The 24,152-nt window shown below is 41.2% G+C and overlaps 1 long non-coding RNA gene across 2 annotated transcripts in view; it reads left to right on the top strand.

Annotated features, from left to right (window-relative positions):
- The window catches only part of LOC142666799 (uncharacterized), a 273,154-nt gene that overhangs the window by 149,609 nt on the left and 99,393 nt on the right, over positions 1-24,152 (top strand). The window contains exon 5 of one of the 2 annotated variants that reach the window (XR_012851734.1): positions 6,153-6,220. The exons of the other annotated variant lie outside the window; for it this stretch is intronic. This is a non-coding gene — a long non-coding RNA (uncharacterized LOC142666799). Of the gene's footprint in view, positions 1-6,152; positions 6,221-24,152 lie in introns of those variants that run through there. 2 annotated transcript variants of the gene reach the window in all.

The raw sequence follows: 24,152 nt of genomic DNA, 5'->3' as shown, positions 1-24,152 counted from the left end.
AGAATATTTGATAGTAAAGGAGAGTAGGTTGTGGTCAGAGAGCAGGAGAAGACAGTTAATAAAGTCAGAAACTGAGCAAAGACGGAAGACCAGGTCATGTGTAGGAGAGTTAGTAAGTTGTGACAGACCTAGGGACGAGGTTAAATATAGAAACTGGGAGGCAGATGGGGAGATTGGGTTATCAATGGGGATGTTGAAGTCACCCATGATGAGAGTGGGTGTTTCAGAGGATAGAAATTATGGAAGCCAGGCAGCAAAATGATCCAGGAATTGGTGTGGTGAGCCCGGGGGTGGGGGGGACGTTAGAGAACTGCCACTCGGAGTGAAAAAGGGTGAGAGTCTGAGAGTGTGGACTTGAAAAGAGGGAAATGTGAGTGAGGGGACTGGGGGAATGACCTGGAAAGTGCAGTGTGGGGAAAGAAGTATACCTACTCCTCCACCCTGCCTGTTCTCAGGTCTGGGGGCATGAGAGAACTGGAGACCACCAAAAGATAGAGCAGCAGGGGAAGCAGTGTCAGACAGGTGTAGCCATGTTTCAATAGTACTGTACTCAATTGTAGAGTATCCAGACAGACTTTATAACACCATCATTTATCGTAAGTAAAGTGATATTACTAGTATATTTTATCTGTCATCTCCTAAAGTTTACAACACAGAAATACATTAGGACAATAAAAACTTATCGGGGTTAGATTCCGCTTAAATAATTGATCACCTCAATTCCAATATCTAAAACCTGCAGGGAGAATGCAAGATATTTGTTTGGTGAAAAAAATAAAAGAAGTTGGCTGGTGGCAGGGTGATATATCTCTGCAAGTCATCGCTCAGCGGGAAGTGTTGATTAATGATCTGTTCTATCTCTTACAAACAACACAATTTAATTTTTTCTCTGCACATTATTAAAGGTTTCTCTCTCCAGCCATTGTCGATTAATGTTAGACTCCGCTTAGTTTCTCTCCGCCCTAATTCCTTCACAGGACTTGGCGAATTTAAGAACTAGTTTTTCACTCTATTTAATGGGCCCCTGGACAGATAGAGATGAGTTGCACAGTTACATTTTTCTTTTGCATAACTTAGCAGAAAATATTTTTATTTAACCTATAAAAGTAAAATTATTTTATCTGGCATCTGATTATCCATAAAGTCTGATACTCTGACACTTATTTTCTGCACAGAAATGCAATGTAATGCAGAATTTCAGAAAAGAAGTAGAGCACATAGCTAGGAGTAAGGAAATGCCTTTTTTTTTTTTTAACTTATATTAGCAGATTTTGTTAACTTTTCATTTTAGGTTTTGTTAACTGTTTGATATTCCAGAATATTTAATAACCCGCCACCTGTCAAGCCCCATTAAATTAAAGGAGTTTACTGTACGTACAGTGCCTTAGGTAAATATTCACTCCCCTTGGTGTTTGTCCTGGATTTTTCATTTTGTTTTATCTAATGTACGTGACAAAATAGTCCAAATTGTTACTTTGGAATAATAATAATAATAAAAAAAACAACTAAAACGTTATGAATGTATTCACCTCCGTCACTATGCAACCACTAAAATAAGATCTGGTCAAACCAATTAACTTTGAATTAGGTCACCCTCAAAGTGTCACATGATCTGTCACATGACGTCCGTATAAATACACTTGTTCTGAAAGGTCCCTGGGACTGTAACATCACTAAGCAACATGAAGATCAGGGTTGGGTTATAAAAATAAATATATCCGAATATTAAAATATCCCAGCACCATTAAATCCATTCTAATATGGAGAGAATATGGCACAACTACAAAACCTGACAAGAGAAAGCCACCCACCAAGACCCACAGATTGGGCAAGGAGGGCATTAATACAGCAGAGATGGAAGTTTTTTTTAACATATGAACACTATAAGCCGTATACTCCGCAGACTGGGGCTTTATGGAAAAGAGGCCAGAAAAAGAAGCCATTGCTTTAAGAAAAACATTAGAAAACTATTTTTGTGTATGCTACACAGCATGTGGCAGACTCCTCAAACACATGGTAGAAGGTTCTCTGGTCAGATCAAACTAAAATTCAACCTTTTGGCCATCATGGGAAACGCTGTGTGATGTACAAACCCAACACTTCCCATCAGCCCAAGAACACCATTCCCATAGTGAAGCTTGCTGGCGGCAGCATCGTGCTGTGGTGATTCTTTTTATTTGCATCTAGAAAACTGGTCAGGATTGAAGGAAAGATGGATGGCAGTAAATACAGCGCAATTCTTGAGGAAAACTTGTTTGTTTGCCAGAGATTTGAGACTGGGACGGAGGTTTACCGTGCAGCAGGACAATGACCCTAAACATACATACCCTAAATCTGCACTGGAGTGGTTTAAGGGTAAACATTATGTCTTGGAATGGCCAAGCCAAAACCCAGACCTCAATCCAATAGAGAATCTGTGGCATGACTTGAAGACTTCTGTTCACCAACGGAACCCATTAGACTTTCAAGGAGTTGGAGCAGTTTTGCCTGAGAGAATGGGCAAAACTCTTGAGTTGTCTAGATGTGCTCAGCTAATAGAGACATAGCCCAAGAGAATTTGCATCTGTAGTTGCAGCAAAAGGTGGCTCCGCAAAGTATTGACTTTCAGGGGTGAAGACTTATGCACCTTAAAGTTCAGTTTTTTTGTCTTAGATAGTTTGTGCAATAGTAAAACCAATATTTTGTACCTTCAAAGTGGTAGACATGTTGTGTAAATCAAATGGTACAAACCCCCCCCCCCCCCTCCCTTGAAAAATCAATTTTGATTCCAGGTTGTACAAAACAGGAAAAACACCTAGGGAGTGAATACATTCGCAAGGCACTGTACAAATAATAAAAAGACATACATGATAAAACACTGATCCTGTACTTAGCGGCATAGAAAAATCAATTGATGTTGGTCAAGTTGAGCGAATAATATAAAAATAAATTGGTTCAGTAAATTGCGCATCTCATACAATCAAAATCGTATCATTTAACAGAACAATAAATCTATAAGGAAGGTAACAACACACGTTGATCAATGTAAATGTAACTTTATACAGTAGAGCCTTTACAATATACATGTTTTGCTTGTACCTATAAACTTTTAATTGCGTTCAGCTCTTGTATTTGTGTCCTATCTTTTTTTTATATATATATATTCCTTGTTCGCCAATGTTGCTTACTGTTCTAGCTTGGGCAAAAAGTTTATTGCTCTGTCTGATGTTCTCTTCCTGCTGTTGTTCCTGCCTTTAAAGTTTCAGTATCTTGACATGTTTTTATGTACTTTAAGGAATCTGCTAATTACTCCAAAATCCGATTTTCACAGAGCCGTAATATATCACCCATAGCAGTTTATGCAACCCTACTTATGCCTCTGATGTCATAGGAAGGCATGTTCTATCAGATGCTGTATTTCTGGGGTATTCTCCCCTAGAACAGGATAGTGCTGTAAATGGGAATTGCACCTCTGCAAAAACTTAGCAGTTTTTAATGCGATCCTCTAACCCCCTCAACTGGAATTTAATCTTTATCATTTTCCTATTCAAAAGCTGCAATGCGTGAATTAGATCCTACTACAAATTGCAACCTTTATTATTATGTCTAACAATAGCTTTAGAAATGTTCTACAAACTTTTTTAATGTAAACCACGTACATACAATACATGCGTTTGAACTGATCATTTTATAATGAAATAATTATTTTCTGCATATAACACTGTGATCCTCATGAATCTCATCTGTGTTTCTTCATAAAAATACCTCCTCCTAAATATTAATATGTGCATTAGTTTTGATCCAATCCTCTTAGAATATCAAATTTTGCAGCATCCTCTACAATGTAGTATTGTAATGTGGCCTCATATCCACTGCTGAGCAGCAGTTGACATGATTGGTCAAAGCCTACTAGAACTTATCACCCCAAAAATCAAACACTTATCACTTATCCTGTGGCTAGCTGATAATATGTGCTGGGACATCCCCCTTTAAACTCCAGCCTTTGACTTCTACAGAGATTAGCAAACCCCCTTAAAGGGAATGTGTCGCTAGAAAAATATTTTTTTTTTTAGTTAAACTGTTAGTATATAAATGATTACACATTGTTCAAATTTTTTTAATTTTTTCACACGTCAGGAAATATTATAAATTAGATTCTAATTTATAACATTTCCATGTGCTGGTCACTAGAGGGAGCAATTCCCAAAATTGCAGCATTGGCATGTGGTAAAGCAACCTCATTGCTTTATGCTGCAAAATTGGAGAAGGCACACTCGCTCTAGTGTGCTCAATTAATCCCCCTCCTTTATCCTGGCTAGTGCCAGGAGAAAGGAGGGGGTTGAATGTTCAAACCTCCTACACTGTGTGCCGCCATTTTTTGAGCGAATGCACAGTGTAGGAGGATTAGATACAGTGGGTAATCACACAGTATAACACGAACAAACACAGACATAACTTACCTGCTCCTGCCGCTGCCTCCGCTCCCTCCGCTCCTAGTCCTTGCTTCTGAACGTATGGACGGAAGCCGCGACCGGAAGTAGTCACCTTACTGTCCGGCCGCGGCTTCCGGTCCACATGAAAATGGCGCCGGATGTCGCTCGGCCAAAGACCTTCCTTATGGACTGTGTGGGAACGGCGCATGCGTCGTTCCCACACAGACGGCGTACGCTATAGTGAATGGAACGGCTCCCATTCGCATTCACTATGGGGTTGTATGTGCCGTATTCCATCTCTGTATGTGTCGTTAATCGACATACAGAGATGAAAAAGAAATGGCAGCCCCCATAGAGAAGTAAAAGAAAGAAAAAAGTAAAACACAAAAACACAAATAAATAAAATTTATTTTAATAACATACTAAAAGCAAAAACATATAAAAAAAAAAAACTGTTCGTGACACCTTCCCTTTAAAATCATTTACTTATGAGTTAAAATTTCCTAGGTAAAAATAAACTCTAAAAAAGTAAGAGGTGTCACTTAAATTAATTTTCTCATTGAGTAGTATAACAACAGATCTTAAAATAACATCAGTATGATATAAAACTGCAATGCTTCTAGGGGAAAATATCTATATTACAGCATCCGATGGAACGTGGCATTATTTATTTTTTTCCCATTTGAAGTCATACCGTATAACCCGTCTATTGTAAGTGTCGAATTACCTGCTATGCGTTACATGCATGAGGCCGTACGCTTTCATTTAATCTATATTGTTTCTGCATTATAATATGATCAGTACTTCCTATACATAGAAATTCTTCAACATGAAAGACTTTAGAAGCTTGACATTGCATGATTCTTTTTCATCCATTTCAGTGAAACCTATTGTCCCTTTTTACTAGCCATCTTTGTCTGGGAGAAAAAAAATACCCTGCCATGTCTCTCTTTGTGTAAGGGAACATTCTATCATGATCAAAGTTGTATTTCTACAAGCTCTGAATCTCTGGAAACGTTTTCATGTAAAAGGGAACATGTTGGAAAAGTAACTTGAATTTGAAATCCATGGAAAGAAAAATATGGGAGTGAATGGAAGAGACGTAGTGCGGCTGTCTGCACGTCTCATGCTGTAATAGAAATGTTTTTAGGGAGAAGTTGTATTGGCTTTTACTGATAGCTAGAGGGGCTTTAAAAATACATTGATAAATATACACACTGCACAAATATGTACAGAGAAGCACTGACAGCTCCCTCCTGCAAGATCCTCTGTGTCCATGGAAACGCAAATACAAGCTCTGTTTTTGGATTATTTCTTTTTCCAGTTCTATGAAATATCGTAGACTCTGAAAACTCATTAATCCACTGGGGAAATTGAAAACTAAAAGCATCCTGCTCCGAGACTGACCTATCTTTAAACTTTTATTAGCTGAGTCTTATTCTGCCAGAATTCAGAGTGGACAAATTTAGGGCTTAATTTAAAAAAACACTAAAAGTAAAATAAAAAAGAGAGAGAGAGGGGACTAAGCTGTAAAATTGAGGGCGGACGAGAGATAATCCTGCTTGAGGTAAGCTGTTTCAGGAAAATGATCGAGGACAGCTGAATGCAGAACTATCAGTGAGGACTTGATAAAATATTGAACACCTTGTTATTTTCTTAATGTCGTAGTAATATATGTTTATGACTTCAATTGTGTATGTTTATGGCATACTTTCTAAGCATTATGCATTTTTTCACAAGGTGGATTTTATCCTATATCCCAGAGTCAGGAAATGTGTAGTGACACTATAAGCAATAATACTTGGTGTCTTTACCAGTAATGAGGTGAGTCCAGCTTTAAAAGAACACTAACCATAAATCCGACATCCTTGTTATGTTCTGAATTACAAACTAATAGGGTATGTGCACACACACTAATTACGTCCGTAATTGACGGACGTATTTCGGCCGCAAGTACCGGACCGAACACAGTGCAGGGAGCCGGGCTCCTAGCATCATAGTGATGTACGATGCTAGGAGTCCCTGCCTCTCCGTGGAACTACTGTCCCATACTGAAAACATGATTACAGTACGGGACAGTTGTCCTGCAGCGAGGCAGGGACTCCTCGCATCGTACATAAGTATGATGCTAGGAGCCCGGCTCCCTGCACTGTGTTCGGTCCGGGACTTGCGGCCGAAATACGTCCGTCAATTACGGACGTAATTAGTGTGTGTGCACATACCCTAAGGCAGCTTGCTGTAGCAAAAAGCTTATGCCTGCTGCTCTGTCTACACTAAATACCAAATGTAGGACATAATTTGTCCTCTTATTTTCTATAACAGTTACAGCTAAGCAAAGACTTTTTGAGGTGAACCAAGCAAAGGTTTAATTTTCTGTTATGGTAACAGGTAAAGGTCAATTGAATAATAGTTCTTAACTTGTCCATTAATGGGTTTGGTTTAAAGTTGCAAAATATTCTTTATTAAAGAGGCTCTGTCATCACATTAACTTGACTGAAGTATCTTGAGAGTGAATAGACATTTTCTCCAGCCAGGACGCAATGTCTATTCACGCTCCTGACACTTCGGTAAAGTTTGTGTGGGACTTAATCGCTGCACAGCGTGATCTCGCTGTGCTGTCATTCATAGCGTGATCTCGCGAGATCACGCTGTGCAGCTATTAAGTCCCACACAAACTTTACCGAAGAGTCGGGAGTGTGAATAGACATCGCGTCCTGGCTGGAAAAAATGTCTATTCACTCTCAAGATACTTCAGTAAAGTTAATGTGGTGACAGAGCCTCTTTAATATAGAATATTTTGCAACTTTAAACCAAACCCATTAATGTCGGGAGTGTGAATAGACATTGCGTCCTGGCTGGAGGCAATGTCTATTCAATTTCAAGACACTTTTTATTAAAGTTAATGTGGGTGTATGTGACCGCACAGCAAGATCACACTGTGCTGAGTACAAATGGACATGAATGGAGAGAAGTGTATGACACTGGTCACTGATTGGTCAGCGTCATACACTTCTCTTCACAACGCCTACTTGGTCAAAAGGTAAAAAAACGCCCAGTTGGGCATTAAGAAAGTAATTAGCATAAATCTAAAATTGCTCATAACTTGGTCAAAAATGATCGTTTTTCAAAATAAAAAACACTGCTGTTATCTACATTACAGCACACGTATAATCTGGTGACAACGCCTCTTTAAGCCCTTAATACCGAAGGTATTAAAAACCTTAATGACCAAGCAATTTTTTACGTTTTTCCATCGTCGCATTCAAAGAGCTATAACTTTTTTCGTTTTCCGCCGGCTGTATACGGACTTGTTTTTTGTGGGTCAAGTTGTATTTTTTTAATAGCACCATTTTAGGGTACTTATAATTTATTGCTTAGCTAGCTTTTACTAACTTTTTCGGTGGGGTAATAGGGAAAAAAAATAAATTTCACCACTTTTTTGTTTCTGAAATTAACGGCGTTTACCGTGTGGTATAGATAACATAATAACTTTATTCAGTGGGTCGTTACGGTTGCGGCGATACCAAATTTATATAGATTTTTTTACGTTTTAGTACTTTTACACAGTAAAAACACCTTTTTTCTAAATTGTTTTTGTTTTGCAATATTTTAAGAGCGATAACTTTCTTATTTTCCTGCTGACATAGCTGTATATGGGCTTTTTTTTTGCAGAACGACTTGTAGTTTTCATTGGTACCATTTTGGAATACATGCAAATTTTTGATCACTTTTTATCACATTTTTTTTAAGGCAGAATGAACAGAAAACAGCAATTCTGGCATTTTTCTTTAGTTTATTTTTATGGCGTTCACCATGTGGGTTAAATAACGCAATCGTTTTATTGTTGGGGTCGTTACGGACGCAGTGATACCAAATATGTGTAACTTTTCACTTTTTATCATTGTAAAAGTGGGTTTTACATTTTTTTTTTTTTACTTGGGACTTTTATTTATTTATTACAAATGTTATGAAACTTGTTTTTAGTCTCACTAGGGGATGCTATTGTTCAATCTTTTGATCGCTTTTATAATGCAATGCAATACTTCTGTATTGCAGTGTATTATGCCTGCCAGTGTAAATCTGACAGACCATCTGTTAGAACATGCCTCTGGCATGGCCTAACAGGCATTTACTTAAGGCAGACATTGGGGCCTTTGTTAGGCCCCCAGGCTGCCATAGAAACCATCCGCACCCCATGATTGCATTGCGGGTTTCCGGTGGGGTGAGAAAGAGAGTCCCCTCCCTCTAAAACCACTCAGATGCGGCTGTTGCTATTGAGGGGTTAAACATGATCGGAGACCACTGCAGGAAAACTTCCTCTGAAGCGCCGACGTGAAAAGGCGGTGCTTCAAAAGAACTACCCCAAACGGCCGACGTAGAAACACTGTGTACGCCTGTTAGTAAGGGGTTAAAAGAATTATGCTCTCTTATCATCATTACTATTAGCTTGTTGAGGGCAGCATCCATTCCGTCTTCAGTTTCAGGGGTGCTCCAGGGTAGGGGGGCTCACTTCAAATTGCCATATGTCTAGCTGTTGTTTCACAGCTAGAACTGCGATCCATGGAATGCAGGCCCACTGTGAGAGACTGAGGCTGGAGGGAAGGGGCTTATCTTGGGCTGTGGACAACCTAGATTCTTATCTTTCATATGCCACCAGGATGGCAGTACTAGCTGTGACACAACCGGAGATATGGCTATTTGAAGTGAGCCCCTTTCCCTGGAGCTGAAGATGGAATAGCCGTAGCAACAGATGGTGGAGGACGAATTTGAGGGGCTCTGAAATAGAACAAACGGGTAACTTCACGTAGATTTTTAGTGGTAGAAACAAACAAATCGGCTGATGAAGATAATGATTTTGATTGATTTTCAGATACAATTTATATCTGTCATAAAAATAGAAAGTGCAGTTACTCTTTTCCTCATCTCTCCTCAGTAGGCGTGGTCTCCTGCATCACTGTGAGGCTGTTTGATCTGATTGGACAGTCACAGTGGTGCAGGAGACCACGCCTACTGAGGACAGATGAGGGCTCCTGCTCAATGTACCTTTACTCAAAATTAGCATATTAGGCCCCGGGGGCATAGCGGGACAATGGGAGGGCCAAAAAAATATATAAAATGACAGCGCTAGAACTGATAGAACGACAGGAATAAGGGGAGATATGTGGTATGTGGTTAGGCTTTTTCCCCTTCATTCCGCCTTACAGTAATACAGCCTTCTTCCATAGTCCATCAATCTGTTCTCTCTGGATAACCCCTTTAAGGGGTTAAATGTAATGAGTTTCCTCTGTGATCTGCTTCAGTAAACAACATGAATGCAACAGCAATACTTAAAAGCGTTCCTGCATAATCTGTGCACATATGCCAGGTTCTGCATCAAAAGTGTCCCTCTGATACTTTACGTTATTGGGAAGCGAGAAAAATCTATGCAGGACTTAATAATTATTACACAGCTATCAGTTGTCATTGTTTACATGAGTCAGACAGCAGCCACATATCAGCACTGCTCTATTAAACAGTTCGGATAATATTGCCTTCTAGTTTATTATTTTACTTATGTAAAGTACAGTGATTTATTAAAAGCGGACATCTCCCTAATAATATTGTTATAAACGTATCCAACATAAAAAATTAAGTGACTTTGAAATAAAAAAAATTACGAAAACGTTCCGCCATTTAGAAAACTTATATTGGTGACAAAAATAGCATTCCCTGGATTTTCTTTACACGCCACCATCTGTGACCGCCTTTGTCACTATTCAGCCATGGACATGAACGTGCTGTTCTTATTCTCTTTCTTTGTACCACTAAAAAGTACTGGAAGAGAGAGTGGGCATGACGTGACGTGCTGCTGCCCGCCCGCTAGCCACCAATGGAGAAGTGGATTTAAAAAGATAAAAAATCTTTTAGGCACTATTGACTATAGATAAGGGTTTAGTGAAAGTTGCTGGTGTTTCAGAGGTACGTGGGATAACCTCAAAGCAAATGGGTATCAAGTTGGGGCTACTCTCTGAATCAGTTACCAGACACAACTTATGGAAAGATTGCTTTCAAGTGCTAAAAGAAAAGTAAATCTCCAGACAGACATTTTCATTTGGCATGTCAGGGCTGGTTATTCTTTCACTCTGGTTTCTCAAATACAAGTTTCCAAGAAACCCTTCCCACAGGCAATAACTGCTGCTGCATGGTAATGTCCTGTACAGAAGAAGTTGCCAAAATCAACCCACTGTCTCTAACATCAGTCAGTGCATTGCAAGTGTTGGCCAAAGCTGCACCTCGCAGGTTTCCTGCTCCTCTTGTCCCCGTCGTTCACTCTCTTCTCCATTTCAGTTATTTCTTGCTTTGAAATAAATTGATATGGGGCTGTGACTTTCTCTGCAGTTTTTGACGGTGGAATGTAATTGTTGCATAAACAGTGGCATTGTTTATATGATTTACTTGCATTAAAACAGCACTTTTAGTTTTTTTTTAAGAAGCTAGGACATCAATAATTTCAATTATTTCCACATTTCTTTAGTTTCAATCAAGGAAAATGGTTGTTCCCTGTTGCCTTGATATCCACATCATAAAAATGTCAGCAGAAAAAAATGACACGCTTTTTAAAATGTGTTTCTATGGATATTGTTTATAGTAATTGTTTGTGTTCTGCCTAGGGAGGCGTTTTTTGTTCGTTTTTGATGATTCAGGTACTTTGAAGTACTTTGCCTATAGAATTTAAAGGGGTATAGTTCAATTTACCATGGCTGTTGTACTCAAATTCTATTTACAGCATATACATACAAGTAGCTCCATATGTGAGCATATATTGCAGTTCCCCAAATCTCATCTGGTGCACGCTGTCATCTCCTGAGTTTTTCAAAGTGGTGGTCAAAAGATGGTTAGCAATTTAAGGAAATTTGAACTTCTCTAATAACACACATACACACACACACACACGGGGGGGACGGGACAACAAACCTATAACATTGTATTGTTGTTGTTAATTTTTTTGTCATATGGCATTCAATGGTACTAAAGTGGTTCGGTTTCACAAATTATACTGTGTGTACTTTTTAATATTGATTCTTCAGATTGCTTGTAGGCCCCTTTAGGCCCAGGTTGAGGAAAATCATCATGTAAAACCTTGTCCTATATCTTCAGTGCAATGCAAGTGAATGTGACCCTATTCACACACTGCAGAAATGATATACTGCCATGCTTAATTATTTTAGCCTTTATGATTATTGGACCATTATTGGACAATATGATTTATTTGATTCTCGCAAAAAAAAATTTCTAGGTGTCATGGTTCCCTACATACTAAAATCTTCAAAATATTTAAGGAAAAACTTTGTCCCACTGTCGCTTTATACTGAAATCCACGTTCTAGCTGCTAAGTTAGGTCTCTGATCTTTCGCTCTCTGGCAGGTGAGAATGTGCTGGAAGTTTGTATGAATTAGCACATACAGTTTCTCCTCTCTCAAGTGACTGTACTAGATTTGCACAAGAGCTTATTTGCTATTACTGAGCAGGAACGTTCTAGCCATTGTTTAGAAAAAAGTGTAGCTCAAAAATTATTCAACTGGAGTCTTAAAAGCTACTGGATGAATAATCACAGTGGGAAACTCCATATCTTTTCCTTTGGAGATTCCCTTGTTAGAGGGGTCTCTTGACAATAAGCTGCCCACGAAGTGTCTCCCTGCTGGGCCCCCAGCGATCAGCTGTAATCCGTAGGGAAACCTGTCAGTAAATGTTACATTTCACTGCAATGCCACCACAGGGGAAATAAAGCATTACATGGCGGCTATTCATATCAACAGGTTGTCTGTGTAATGCATGGCAGGTCTTCCAGAGTAAGAAGCACTCTTTGTAGCTGCTCCTGCCTCTAGCGAGATGAGATGAGGATCCTGAATAGTGGACCCCCTCTAGTAACCTGTTATAAAGCATTGCGTAGTTGTAATGGCAGGGGGTAGGGAGACGGACAAGTGAGCCCTAATCTACCCGCCACTCTGTCCCTGCCTACTTGCAACGACCCGCCCTAGGCGACGGGGTACAACTGGGCGGCGGTCCCTGCGCTCAGTAAGTGCACGACAAACACGACAAACATACAAAGGAACACAAGCAAGGAAAAGGGGCCGTTGCCCACGGCAACACCGTGAGCAACCAGAGTGGTGAACGAGCCGAGTCAAGCCAGGAGTGTGCGAGGTACAAAACGAAAAGCAGAAGAGTAGTCGGTAAGCCAGGGTCTGTATGGAGCAGGATCAAAAATAGCAGGAGCTGTAGCTGGGCCAGGAAACCACAAGGAAAGAATCACAAGCACCGAGGGACAGGAAGTGCAGGCTTAAATAGTCCGAGGGCGGGAGCTAGCTGAGTCTGGCCAGGTTACGATAGGCTCTCCCACTCCTAAGCCTGCCAGCCTGAATGGTGGAAGCAGGAGTCCGTCTCAGGGATGTATTCTCAGGTGCTGACTGATTAGTTCTGGGAGTTAACCCCGAAGCTGTGCCTGGCAGATCCTTTACAGTAGTTATGCTTCCTGCTTGACATCAATAATAGTCCTTGTGTTCCGATTTTATCAGTTGTTGGAGGAATATCTTTTTCTAGAAACTAAAGGTGGCCATAAGCCTTTAAATTGTTGTTGGCTGAATGCATGCCTGGCCGACCGCTATTCCTTTTGACCCCCCCCCCCTCCATACACATGCACGCTTTGTTCTTCCGAGTATGCACGTGTTCTCAATGTGGAAAGGGGAATAAGCCGCTTTCACATACCTCTGTCAGTGGCCTATATTCCTCGACAACAACGGATCGTGCATGTCGAAATTCAACATGCCTGATCCTTTTTTCTCTCGACTTCTATCGAACAAAATGGGCCAAACATCTAATACACTTTAAACTGAATGTAAATCTTGCATTTTTCACTCTCGCCACTGAGCCTCGCAATAGACTGACGCTTCCTGTTCTGTAGAGATCACTTCTCGTGAGTCATCTCATTATCATCACAGGCAGGATTACAATGAAAGGTATCACCTCTATAGAAATCGCGCTGAATCCACATGGACACCGTTCACCTCCTATCCCTCCCTGCACAATGACCTGCACAGGCCTCAGAGCATGCCTAGAACAACTCTCCCAGATAAATCAATGGGTCCCCTCTTGTTCACAAGTTCCTATGGTCCATGTGGCTGATGTAAAGTAAAGCTCTAAATTATGGTAACAGCAGCTCAGGCAAGATGACTTGCCCAATAATCATGGACAGAAAATAGAATAAATTATCTTTCACTGTAGTTTTAATTAAGAAAAAATATATAGGTGAAACATTCCCTTTAAGTCTATTGTACTATGGTTTTATGCACCACTGATAAGCTATGTAGAATCTATTAATCCCCATCTGGCACTCTGCAAAGGCAACAAGATCATTTTTAACAGCCTGTTTATCTTTTTATTTACTTGTGATTATGTGTGGTTCAATTTAAGTCTCGATCAATTAAATGAATTTATGCTTTATTAGAAAAGTCAATGCATTTCATGTAGGAATATTGAGGAAGAGGTTGAGAAACGTTGTACTGTGCCACGCAGTACAGTAAATTTATTCTTCATTACACTGCTGTTCTCTGTCTATACAGCACCTGTCAAGCTCTCTTGATCACATCTCTAGTAGGGGGTGTAAATTTGCATTACAACAGATATTCTTGTTAGACATTTCACACAGAAGAGTAAAATACAGAATCACACACTTTTATGCAGGGTTAATACAGCAATTTAAGGACCTTTAATGAAATATTCCCTTTGGATGTGTCAAAGCACATTGCAACGGAAATCAAAACATACTATAGTCACTTGAAACACAAAGTTGCATTATGTAACAAGAATGGCATGGTGTCTGTATTATTTTTTTCTTTTGTAGTTCTGCATTATAAAGAATAGTTCTCAAGCTAAATCCTGCTTGAAATTATTAAGTAATATACTTTTATTCAAGAGACTAAATTTTAAGGTAAATCCTCAGAGATGCAGGTTGAGAGCAATAAAATAAGATTAAAAGTGTTGTGTAAGATTCGAAAAGTATGGCTGCTTTTTTCCAGGTACAGCGCACCACACTTGTCTGTGGGCAATTCCTGGATTACGCTGTGGTGGTGGGGGGGGTGTGTTGCTGCTACTAATAGGGACGTAAGGGGCCTGCTGTGACTACAATCTCTTAAATGCAATTTTTAGGGTACATTCATACAGGGTGGTGTTTAAGGGTCCTAATACACGGCCCGATATGGGCCATGAAAATGAGAGCCGATCACCCACTTGTTGATCGGCGCTCGATTTCTTTCTTCACAAGGAGCAATGATTGCTTATTTATGGGGATAAGCGCTACTTACTACGATAGCTCATTTCCATCATGTCGGCAGTACACCTTCCTGTTTACATGATAATAGTTTTGGCATTTAAAACGATGCAATCAGCCGATGAACGAGCGTTTGCTCGTTCATCGGCTGATCGTTGCCCTGCTTACACATTATCGGGAACGAGCGTTCTGTGAACGTTCGTTTGCCCAATAATTGGCTGGTGTAAAAGGACTTTAACTGTCCCCCTACATTATAGGAGCTTGGCCAAGATGTTCGTGGTGTCTGTCAACAAGCTATTAACCGGCAGTAATGTGAAAGCAGCTCTGAACTATACTGAGAGCATATTGTAACACTGGATAAGTATTTATTAAGTTACTAAATGTTTTATGATAGGTTCTATCAATCTATAAACTGTGTGTTCACAGAGGAATTAAATAGCTGGGTGTAATCAAGCGCTGGAGCTTGAAGCCCTAGATCCGTTAAAATCACTTGCTATTTGTAGTACTAGTGTCCTCTTATGTAAAATAGAGACGTTTGGTCCCCTTCAGGCACAGGACCTGATTGTGGCTTCTACCTTTGCACCCCGTATTGCCATGCCACTGAGGTTAGTACTGTGTGTTTTGGGAGAATCTACTGAGGTAAGCCTTTGTCCGCAAACGCAATGTGTATGAGGGATGATGTTTTTTCTCCTTGGACTGCCCAGGGTATTAATATGAAAATTATAATTATTTTTTTATATGCCCATTCAATATGACATTACAATGCTGTACAATAAGTTCACAGGGACTGACCATATCAGCAGAGGGATATGATATAGCATCTTCGCACAACATCTTGGACTATTTTGAGATCCATAAAGAATTAATTATAGAAGAGTATCTCACACTCAGAGCTGGGGCAGGCAGAGTTTACAGCGGCTTGGCTCAGGTTAATATTCCTGAGGCGCAGCAGAACACAGGCGCATTATTGATGCATCTGTTGAAAACAAACACTGTTCCTTGGGATTTATCATTTCTTTGCTGGTAATTACCTGTCAAAATTTAAATAATGGTCCATTAGATGAATGCTGGTTTTGTTTCTAATTAATTAGATACACAGCTTGTCATCCCAAGGCAAGGTTATCAGACAGTGAGCAGGATATAGTTAGATAGATGTGCCATATTGAAAAATAAACTAGATTCTGGAATTCCCATATCAGTCACGCCTAAGATCGTCAAAGATCATGTGGTCATTGTAAAACTAATTTGGTCTACCCCTGTATAAAAATAATACAAGAAAATATTGCCTTTCCTCAACCGCAAGGACTTATGAAGTACTCTCCTTCAAAGCTGAGGCTGAGCCCATATACATTTTAACCCATCCCCTTGGCTTCTAACATTTATGATTTTACTTTGGACAGTGAAGTAGGGTTTGCTCACATGAATAATAGAGCGCGATTTAGTTTTATATAGTCCCGAATGCAGAAGAACACATAAACTTGTGATGTAGATACTGTCTTTATTATATTATTACACTATACAGGCCATTAATTATTATTATATTTCAAGCTTTCCAGTGCTGTAGGAAAAGCTCCTTCTTAGCAAAATCCTAGCTAGACTTTCCTAAACTTGGGGCAAAAATTAATTGCTGCTCTAGCACTGTATCTTAATATCTAGTACAAGGATGAATTTCTTATTGGCGCCACTACTAGCACCTGGGGCACATGCCCCATCTGCCCACCTCCCCTGCTTCTTAGGCCTGTATATAGCAGAAACAAAACAAATAAAATGTTATCAATGATGGGTACTTTCTGCTGCTACATATCAACTGCTATTAATTTGACCAATGACTGCGACAAATGTCTAAAATGATCTATGTCTCTAATACTAAAGACTTAAAAATAGACACAAGCTCCATGCCTGCTCGGACCTCTTACACAAGTGCTCCTCTTTTATATGACAAACTGCAAGGTTGGGCAATTCCTAGCAGCCAAGTAGCCAATGTACCCCAATATTTGCTGCTGGTTCCTGACCTTTTATTTTATATGACCACTAATCTGGCTACTAAAAAATAAAAAACTGGTTCCTGGGGTGGTCTGACTGGCTACTAAAATCTTTAGTTATTTGTCCACCCCTGATTTAGGCCCCATGTCTACGACCGTAGATTTTAGCCATAATTACGAACCGTAATTACGGACCAATTCATTTTTATACTTTATAAAGGGAACACAGCCTGCAAATGCGGGTGACTACGCGGTCGGCCGTGCCTGTAATCATGGACTGTGATTACAGGCCCGGTTGTGTGCATGGGGCCTTAGATATTGATAATTATGCAGCGTCAAAAAACGTGCAGGATTTTAACATTGCCATGTAACCGTGTTCAGAAACCTTCGACACATCGATAAATCTGCTGCCATGTTCTGTGTTTCATTTAATTCTACATTCTGAACAAGCCTTATTGTACAAGCATTTCGGAGACTGTTGACAGGTCCTCTTGATGTAGCCCTCCAGAATGTCACAGTAGAGACATGTCTAAACATCGAAGTTCTGTCTGAAGGAAACTTTCACTATGACTTTTCTGAAATATGCAAAATAAAACTTTGATTAGCCTGGAAGGGCCTAGAATAAAGTGTCTTGGACATAAAAAAGAAAAATTGGACTGTTCAGTCATAACCGCACAAAGAAAAGTCAAGTGTTTCCAGGAGAGAACAATTGCTAGATTGTAATTAAAGCAATGGCAGTACTTTTCTAAAGGAACATCTGGCAAACAATGAAGCTCGAGACCTTGTGAAAGGGAACAGATTATATACCCACTGTCATGGCTGTGGCATATGTGGACCCACTAGGCCGCTCTGCCGTAGCGGAGTAGCAGCTGGTCAAATAAAATGTCATTAACAGTTACTAGGGCAAGAGTGCCTGGATTGTTGGCTTGTGCCGAAGGATCAGAAGCACATTGGTGGCAGACTATCGGAAGCTGGCTTGCGCTGGACAACTGGACTTGGCACAGATGCTGGACTTGAACACAGAAGTTGTCTCGGACAATGGGTTTGAACACCGAAGTTGTGTCAGACACTTGACTTGGCACGGGCACCGAACATAGATACAGGACACAGCTGCATGACAAACACTGGGAAGACACAACATTGCTCAGGCAAAGTGGAACTGGGCAGAGTTTTTCTAAAAGTCCTGGGTGTGCTGGGATTGGTCAGGGAGGCAGTTGCTGGCCCTTTAAGACCGGGGACGAGCGCACACGCACCCTACAGGCAACAGCAGGAGAAGAGAGCAGTGTGTGCCAGCGTCTCTGTGGGAGGAGACACCGAACAGATTCCGGAGGCCTGCGGCTGACGGAAGGTGGGATATGACGCTGGTCAACGACCACGGGCTTAACACACACAGGGGATATGTTTGCATGTGGGTGTATTTATAATGTTGACCTTACACATATGGGGGGAATGCACTTAGGCATGCACTCTAAATGCCCTTCTGCAAGGCCAATAGTCAGGCAAACGAGCGTTCATATGAACGCTTGCTTTCCAATCATTATCCAGTGTAAACAGGGTAACGATCAGCTGATGAACAAGCTCGTTCATTCGCTGATTATATAGTTTTCACAGCACAAAATAATATCGTTTTCGGCAGCACATCTCCCAGTGTAAACAGGAAGATGTACTGCTGACATGATGATAATGCATGGGGACGAGCAATGGTAATAAGTATCGCTCGTACTCATACATTACTGATCATAACTCCTTGTGAAAGAAGAAAACGAGCGCCGATCAGCGCACTCTCGTTGATCGGCGCTTGTTTTCACATTGAGCATCTCATATGACTGTATAGTGAAAGAGACTTCTGGTCCACACAGCAGACGCTGTAGGAATTGGCCGGTCCCAGTGAGGTCACATGACATAACAGCGGCCGGGATTTTTTTTTGCAACAAAACGCCCTGTAAGAGGATGACCTGCCCTATCTTTTACCAGGTGTACTGTATAAACAGGGACCGCAATAAAATAATTTGCTGGATTGTCTTTAAATGTGCCTGTGTTAGTTTTCATGGATGCCGACAAATTCAAATAGGCCGTATTTACTTATAATGGTCAACGTGTTCCATACCGCCCAATTTTTAAGTATTGCAAAGAGGGTAGCGTGCCGCAGCAATTTTTCCACTGTTAAGCCACACCACTAACTCCGCCAATTCCCCGCCCATACACACACAGGTTTTCCACACAGTATCATGCACCCATAGTGCCTCCCCACAGTATAATGCTCCTATTGAACCCCCCACACAGTTTAATCACCCCATAGCTGCCCCACACACAGTTTAATTCCCAATAGTGCCCCCCATACAGTATAAGGCCCCATAGTGTCCCCACACAGTATAAGGCCCTATAGTGCCTCCCACACAGTATAATGACCCCATATCTGCCCCACATAGTATAATGTCCAATAGTGCCCCCCACACTCTATAATGCCCCCACATATGCTCCTATACAGTATAATGCCCCTATTGCTGCCCCATACAGTATAATGTCCCCACAGCTGCCCCATACAATATAATGCCCCCAGCTGCCCCATACAGTATAATGCCCCCACAGCTGCCCCATACAATATCATGCCCCCACAGCTGCCCCCATATATTATAATGCCCCCATAGCTGCCCCTATACACAGTATTATGCCCCCACATCTGCCCCCATACACAGTATAATGCCCCCTTAGCTGCCACCATACAGTATAATGCCTCGATAGTGCAAAATAAATATTCAACCGTTCTCACGACAAGTGGAGGAAATCCCTCTGCTCCTACGCTCTGTCACTGCATTGCGTCTGTCTGTGCCGAGCCGCTCACAGCCGGCGTCACATAGTGAATGGTGAAGCAGGGTGCTCCCTGCTTCACCATTGGATTCAACTGTATCTGTGTCCAGATGGGGACATACCACCAGCCACCCGGGACAGAGGGATTCCTCCCGGAATCTGGAACTGTCTCTCTGAATCCGGGACGTTTGGTAGGTATGGCATTCAGTTCACGTTACAGTATTTTTGACAGTGCGCCATTCTTGCCACTAATTATACGTAAACCATAAACATGGTAAGGTGACTGGTGGCTAATTGATAATAGAGAAGTACAATATATCGCCATTGTGGAAATACAATGATGGGTGGGAGATTGTCCCTAAAAAGCAAAATTTCAGTCATTGCTCTAAATTTCACTAAAACCGTAAATAATGTGTAATTCTCCTCACAGCGCACAGACTTGAGTCTTCCGTTAGAAGACTTTGATCATGCTTCACAAGGAGACCTAACATTTTGGAGCTAAGGGAAATCTACAATCTGATTTCAATTAATTCCACCAGACATAAAACTGTTCCTATGGGAGACTATGGCATCGGTTTTCCTCCGGCGTAGTACAAAATCACGACGAGAGGGCCGGATATATGTGAGCGGGGCCTTATGAAATTGAATGCCGTTTTGGAAACACACAGATTTGCTGAAGGAATTGTAACTAGACATTGACCTGACACCTGTTTTCGTCTAGTCTGTCTACCCCCATATGCTGTGCAGTTTGCAAAGGTGTCTTTTTGTCTTTCGTCTTGATGGCTGCAGCCGTGCCAGAAATGATAGTGATCGGTTTTATGCCACACATTCAAGTTCTTGTATTGTGAAGGCAAAGCTTTGTCTAGAGAACTCTGGGTATAAATAATGAACTAATGTAAGTTTTACAGGAAGACTAGAACAAATATTTATATAAAGAGATTTTTAATATTTAAGCAATGGCAATAAAAATACAGGCTGAGGCTCATTTTAAAACTCAGTTTTTGTCTCAGATGACATTTTGCAGCATCGCACATTCCGATATGTATTCTGAATAAAGAATTATGACTTCTCTGTAATAAATTCTATAATATGCATATCTGTCATTTTAATGTGGACCTGTCACACTGAATATACCATTTCTTGATTCGGAAAGACCTGACATTTCATGCTAGACTTGTATTCCAGAAGCGCATATTTTTCTTAGCTCTCTTGTTATATATAAATATATGGGACAAGCAGGACTGAGTTTACCCACAAAGCAGATGCTTAGGGAGCTGTGGGTACGATGGAGCACTGAACACCCACTGCGGCAACTCTGACAAGTGACAATCGTTGCATGAACCATGTTATAATGACTTGGGTACCATCTGGAGTACAGATGTAGCAGAGCTGAATGTGTTATTTTAATTATATTTCCATTTGTTGTAAGGTTCTTGTAGATCATTGAATCATCGTGCACCATTAAATGTCTTATATGTTTTTTATTATTACTACATTATTACAGCTGTTTTTAGCCAGGCCTTGTCTTCCATTCAAATGGATGGAAATCCTAAGAGGAGTTTCCCAGGGTGCACATGGGCTGTTGTGTATACGCATTCCTATCTCTGTATTAGGGGTATCTTCCTCCTTAAGACACAGGTACAGGATGGAGGAAATAAAAGTAAGGAGATTATGTATACTTGTAAGTAGATGGTTGAATAAGTAAGGCCCACACAGCATTTTTTGTCACTAATTTTGGTGCGGAAATCATGTCGGCATTAGCGCCAAAAAACATCCAAATCTCCCTCCATTTCAATGGGAGGTAGAGGGATTTTCCTTCCCAGGTGGTTTTTGACCTCTTGTGGAAAAAAAAAAGTCATGCCCTATTTTGGAGCAGTTTCCGCCTCTGTACCTTCATCAAAATCAATGGGGGGCAGAAAAAAACACCATACCATTTAGAGAGTATATGACGCGTTTCAATTCAAAATCTGCCTAAAAAAATCCTTATAGAATTTTGAGGCAGATTTTTTCTGCTTGGAAATTAAACCCTTTGTGCACACACCCTTACATAAGTCCGTTCTTCATAATGTCCTAAATGGCTGAATATGGTTGCAACTTTCCCTCCTTTTTAGAAGGACCGCAAACACCTGCCATAAAGGTATGTTCCCACAGGTAAAAGTATGCATTGTGTCTGATCTAGAACTCGCAGGAAATTCTGACCTTAAAACCACACCAAATTATGGTGCAGATTTTCGCTCCTTGAATCTCTGCTGCAGAAAACAGAGTTTGGAAATAAAAAGTCTATACTTACCCCCTGGTTGTTGTCATAGCGATGTGTTCCTCTGTTTTCCGTGCAGCCCGGCCACATGTTATGACGCTGCAGCCCATGTGACTGCTGCAGACTGTGATTGGCTGCAGCAGTCACGTGGGATGAAACGCCATCCCAGGAGGCTGGGCTGCATGGAGAACAGAGGGACATGTCGCTATGACAACAACCAGGGGGTAAGCATAGACTTTTTTATTTAAACAAAAAACAAATGGTTGTTCTTTTTGTGTTTGTTTTTTTTCAGATTTGCGTTTTTTGCGGTTGGAATTGCAGCGTTTCCGCTGCAAAGATTGCAACATTTGCGTTTTTTCCCTCCCCTCTAAATTAAATGGAAAAAAACCTGCAATAAAAGTGCAACGATTCTGCAGCATAAAATGACACGTTGCGGATTTAAAAAAAAACAAAAAACGCACCATAGGTGAATTTCTGAAAGTTTTCGCAGCAGATTTTTTTTCAGCAGTGTGTGAATGAAATTTGTTCAAATCTCTTCCACTCTGCTGCTTCTGTAAATGATGTGGGTTTTCCACACACAATTCTGTTGTGGAAATTCTGCAGCGTTTACTCTATTTGGGAACCCAGTTTAATAGATCTGCAAAGAATAGTAAAAATATCTCAATAGCATTGAAAAAGACGGATAAAAATTATGTTTTAGGGGGGAGTTAAATTTTTACATGAACGATAAATTAATGCAGTGATAAATCAAAATTTATAGTTACTCAGAATCCATTTGACTAATATCACCAGTGGCGTAACTACCGCAGTAGCAGCTATAGCGGCTGCTACGGGGGCCCGCAGCATGAGGGGGCCCGTGCCACCCGCCGGCACGGGTCCCCGCATGGCCGGAAGCTCTGCTAGCAGCCGCTGTGGCTGCTACAGCACGACGCCACTGAAGGGGTTGTTCCTACAAAAGACATGCATCCCCTATCCACAGTATAAGGGATACATGTGGGATCGCTGGGAGATCCCCCGATGTTCTCCAAGACAAACCTCGGACTTCCGGGGTCTGTAGGCAGCTCCATAGAAATTAATTGTGCACTGGTCGCGCTTGTGCGCATGCGTGACCAGCGCTCCTTTCATTTTTATTGAACTGCGCAGGCCCCTGAAGTCCGAAGTTTTTCATGGAGAACTTCGGGGGACTTCTGGTCCCCCGTTCTCCTTATCGCTGCCAGTGATCACACATGTATCCCCTATTCTGTGGAGAGGGGACAAACTATAGGACGTTTTTCTTTTTTGGGGGCTGTATGGCGTTATCTACAGGTGGGGGGGCTGTATGGCATTATCTACAGGTGGGGGGGCTGTATGGCATTATCTACAGGTGGGGGGGCTTTATGGCCTTATCTACAGGTGGGGGGGGCTGTATGGAGTTATCTACAGGTGGGGGGGGCTGTATGGTGTTATCTACATGTGGTGGGGGGCTGTATGGAGTTATCTACAGGTGGGGGGGGGCTGTATGGAGTTATCTACAGGTGGGGGGGGGGGCTGTATGGAGTTATCTACAGGTGGGGGGGCTGTATGGAGTTATCTACAGGTGGGGGGGCTTTATGGAGTTATCTACAGGTGGTGGGGCTGTATAGCGTTATCTAGAGGTGGGGGGGCTGTATGGCGTTATCTACAGGGGGGCTGTATGGCATTATCTACAGGGGGGCTGTATGGCGTTATGTATGGGGGGTTTGGGGATGTATGGCATTATCTACAGGGGGCCGTGTATGGTGCTATCTATAGGGGGTGCTGTGTGGCGTATCTACAGGGAGGCATTATCTACAAGGGGGTGTTGTGTGATACCAAGGGGAGGGGGGCCCCAGTCAAAAGTGTAAATGTAAATTTCCGAGGAGGAACAAATGCCCCGTTTTTATGCTTGTAACAGTCAGCCAGGAGATGTTACATAGAGTTCAATGTAAGCGACTTCCCTATTCACTTATGTATCACTGTTCAAGCCAGGTTGGGTGTAGACATTGGTGCAGATGGTGATTTTAATGTTGCCCCTGACAGAAATCCTAAGCGGGGGATAATGTCCTCAATCTCTCAGTAATGCAGCCTCAGACTTCGAGTCTTCATGTAATCGAATCTCCGAATTGATGTAAAATAAATACGGTTTACACTTTATAAATGCACATTAACCTGGTAGGTTTCCTTTAGATAATCAGATCATTAAAAGGCCCTAGTGGGAAGCTTCATTTATACTGGTGTTAGTGTGACTGTTCTTTCAGTCTTTTGTTCAGGTAGAGGAGAGATGTTTTTGTTGAAAAGCCTTTGGCTTAGATTCGCCATGTTTAATCTATCTTTACATTACCACTAAACAACCTGTGACCTTTAACACCCAGGTGAACAAATCCTCCAGGAGG

The sequence above is a fragment of the Rhinoderma darwinii genome, chromosome 13, assembly GCF_050947455.1.
Source record: "Rhinoderma darwinii isolate aRhiDar2 chromosome 13, aRhiDar2.hap1, whole genome shotgun sequence".
Taxonomy (NCBI): Eukaryota; Metazoa; Chordata; class Amphibia; order Anura; family Rhinodermatidae; genus Rhinoderma; species Rhinoderma darwinii.
This window is presented reverse-complemented; position numbering and strand designations above follow the sequence as displayed.